Source organism: Coregonus clupeaformis, chromosome 26 (genome assembly GCF_020615455.1).
Source record: "Coregonus clupeaformis isolate EN_2021a chromosome 26, ASM2061545v1, whole genome shotgun sequence".
Classification (NCBI taxonomy): Eukaryota; Metazoa; Chordata; class Actinopteri; order Salmoniformes; family Salmonidae; genus Coregonus; species Coregonus clupeaformis.
In genome coordinates, this window is record NC_059217.1 from 6,179,717 (window position 1) to 6,184,065 (window position 4,349).

Sequence of the window (4,349 nt, forward strand, 5' to 3'; positions counted from 1 at the left end):
TCTATTGTCACTCTGTTTTTATTATCCAATATCCATGTATTTTTTATCCTTTTTGTGATCACAAGTTTAGCCTTTACTGAAGAACATCTCTCAACATAGTACCCAAGAGAAGGCCTACACAAGGATTATACAATAATATTTGTGTCTTGATTTAAATTTTAAAAATTTAGTCATTTAGCAGACGATCTTATCCAGAGCGACTTACAGTTAGTGAGTGCACACATTTTCATACTGATGACATATGGGATCATTATTACACAGATACATAGGGGAGAGTGGGGTAAGTTGAGCCAAAGGGGTAAGTTGAGCCATCCTTGTTTCTGGGAAACCATAAAATCCCCCCCAAAATAATGAATTTCGTGAACTAAAACTCACACTTGACTTTTTTTCCCTGTTACTAGCTCTGACTGCTTATACCTACTTTATTAATAAAATGTACTTACTATGACTGTGATATTTGGTTATCCCACCTAGCTATCTTAAGATGAATGCACTAACTGTAAGTCACTCTGGATAAGAGTGTCTGCTAAAAATGTTTACCATATATTCAGGAAGAGGTCATAATGTTATGGAGTCTGTGAATGAAGAAACCACATGGAAGAAGTGGTAAGCAAGTTTGGTCCAAAAAACTGATTTTCACCAAGTCAAATGAATTTACTGTATTAGAGGTATCATGACGCTTGTATCTAAACCAAAGTAGATACTTTTAAGATTGTTCTATACATCAGTTGGGGTCTCTATAAGCTTCAATATGAGGTCCTAAACCTAGCATGAAAATGCATCCTTGTAGCTGTGTGGGCTAATAAAGTCAAAATGTTTGCCTTGGGGTAATTTGAACCAGTAGCCATGGGGTAAGTTGAGCCAATGGTTGAGCCAATGGCAAGTTGAGCATATTGAAGTGTTTTCTTCACAGGCATAATGCAAGAATACTATATTTCCCTTGCCGGAGTAATGCTGAATGTAAAAAATGGCTCAACTTACCCCAGTCTCCCCTACATACAGTGCATTCAGAAAGTATTCAGACCCCTTCACTTTTTCCACATTTTGTTATGTTACAGCCTTATTCTGAAATTGATGAAATTGTTTTTTCTCTCATCAATGTACACACAATACCCCATAATGACAAAGGAAAAACTGGTTTTTAGATATTTTGTTTGCAAATACAACACTGAATTATCACATTTACATAAAAAGTGAATGGGTCTGAATACTTTCCGAATGCACTGTATTCAAAAGGAATAAAACCCAAAATAACAATTTATGACAGAGGGGAGATGAGGATGATAAATCCCATCTAAAATAAACACCCACTATGATATTGTCTAATAACAAACATACAACTTCCTGAAGCAGAGATAGCTAACCTCCAGACTCAAGACTTCCCACATGGAAAGAGGGTGTTTTTCTTCCAATTAACATAGCGCTTCCATTGGACCCGGGAGGAGAGCGTCATTGTCCAGCGAGCTAATGAAAACGTCAGAGTAGGGAGTGAAAAACAAAGAGGAAGCTGATGCACCATGGGAGACGCAGCCAATACAAACTGTGTCACAGCCTAAAATGTAGACTTCCCACTCCTTATTTCTGTCATGGTTCCTAGAATCACATGGAAGATTGTGATGTCCCCTTGGGTTCATCGGTGAACCTGACAAAAGTCTCATTGGTTTTCTCTCTTCCCTTTTACATGCGTTCCCTTCACACACTAGCGGGTTCTGTTGTATGTGTTGAGATTTACACAACCCAAAAACTGGTTGAATCAACATTGTTTCCATGTAATTTCAACCAAAAAAATCTATGTGATGACGTTGAATCAACATATAAAACATTTTGGATTTGCAAAAAGTCATCAACGTCAAATTGGATTTGCAAAAAGTCGTCAACATAAGGGCATTTCATATTTTTTTCACCAACTTTTAACCTAAATCCAATGACATGGTGACATTTGTTGTTGATTTCATGTTGAATTCACGTTAGTTGACAACTCAACCAAATGAAAATCAAAACTAGATGTTGAACTAACATCTGTGCCCAGTGGGAAGGCTGTGTCATTGGAACAGGATAAAGAATATCAGTCATCTTGGTAAATCTTTATAATATAATATACCATGAACAAATACTATTAAAAGCCTGACCAGACAAGATGACTTCATAACGTTAAGAACACCACTACCACTCCATGAACCATGCAGGTCCCAGCCATGTGTCTAATTATATACCAAGAGAGTACACACAACACTGGGCTGGAGATAAAAACCCATCCACTGTGGAGATCAGGTCAGATAACACCTCAATGCTTCTTGCAACATGAAGAGATGGGGGATGACGATGAAAGCTAGGATTACAGAAACATAAAGGCTGCTTTTATAAATGATGGATTCATAAATGTAAAAAAGGGTCTTCACCTTTTCTCCTCATTTGAACTTTTCACTTCAACTGCTCCTCGTCTCTTACTCTGTAGAAGCACACGCTGTTTCATCCTATAGCATACTGTAAGGAAGCTTCTCAGCTGAATTTACTAATCTGTCATGGAATATTGCCATCAAGACTTGGGAAAGAAAACTAAACGGTGCTCCCTAAGGTCTCTAAGTTTAGATCCCATTGATGGAAAGTGGCCATAAACCTCAATATGATATTATTAATTTTTACAGTAGCTTTATAAAAGGCAGAGGGCATGGGGATTGAAGAGGCTATCTGAGACCATTGTGAGCTGGGCATTTCCATGTAAAAGGACCCATGAGCAGCGACGTGAAATTCATAGAAGCATGTCAAATTGGGTGTCAAATGAAAGCTAAGAGTCTATATTATTTTACATTAAGGGAATGATACATTTTTCAACCATTTTCCATCCAAAAATGTGGAACAAGCAAAGGCTTTGATTTCTGGTCAAACAGATGGAAAAGGGATCTTAGACAACATCTACCAGAAAAAGTCTTAAAAGGTATTAGAAATATATCAAAACACAATAATGTTGAAGTAAAGTAACAAGTTAAGATATACCTACCAATTAGTTATAGTGTTTTTAATGACATCACGTTTGTTTATGAAATATGGGGTGGCAGGTAGCCTAGCAGTTAAGAGCATTGGGCCAGTAACTGAAAGATTGCTGGTTCGAAGCCATAGTTGTCTGGGTGAAAGGTTGCTCTGGATAAGAGCGTCTGCTAAATGACAAAAATAAAAAATATTACATTGGTAAAGGAATTACTGAATAATCTGGAACAGAATTATTGCAATTGAATTGGCTACAATGGGATATCATATTAGTCAGAAACCACAGTTGGGTCACTTGCTACTGTCCTCCCTTCCCTGGCATACGGTTATGTTCAGCTCATAACTATTTTCTTTCTCTTTCTGTCGTCTGGTGGTCAAAGCAAGACTGTGAAAACTGTCTGGACAACCCCTCCCTCTCCCTCTCCCTCTCCCTCTCTCTCTCTCTCTCTCTGCCTCTCTCTCTCTCTCTCTCTCTGCCTCTCTCTCTTTCTCGCCTCACTCTATCTCCAGTTAATGTCACCTCTCCCGGCTCTTACTGACACCTACCACCTTCCTCTTTCCATTTACTGTAACAAGCATCCTCACACACTGAGCACCGACCGACACCAGACATCCATTGACATTGAAAAGTAGCTTGGTCAGTCCACCCTGGCTGGACCAAAGCTGAACCAATCATAGATGTCTATCTTTCACAAGTTTGGACAACACAGTACAGTACAGTAGAGCACAGTACAGAACAGTACAATAAAGTAGAGTACAGTACAGTAGAGTACAGTAAAATGTATTGTATTGTACTGTACTCTACTGTACTGTACTGAACATATCTGCTTTACTGTACTGTACTGAGCTCTACTGTACTGTGCTGTGCTGTACTGTATTGTACTGTACACTGTGCTCCTGATAAAGCTGATAAATAAAACTAAATCTCATTGCAAAATAATACTTTTTATTCATTGATGGAAATACCAGTCGGTAAAAATACATTTTACTGTCACATAATTTTGTGGAATTAAATTTGCCTGTGTGTATTTTCGTTAGTCATCATGTATCTTATTTATCCAACATAACTATCAGACTCACACAGCATAAATAACCTACTTTGAGGGGGATTTCTACTGCAGCTCCTCAGCTGGTTTCTGCTGGAGCAAAACATCTGGTTTTATAAACCCAGTCATTGAGCAACAATTCTAAATGCAATCATGTGTTAAAAACTGTTTTGGTGCATGATTAAAGATAGCTACTATTTTTATTTCTCAACTGGTAATTGAAGCGCGCCTCCCATTCACTATTCAAGTTCAGGCAACAAGCTATCAGGGCGTCACCCACCACTTGATGTGAGCTGGAGGCAGTATGCATTTTGAAAA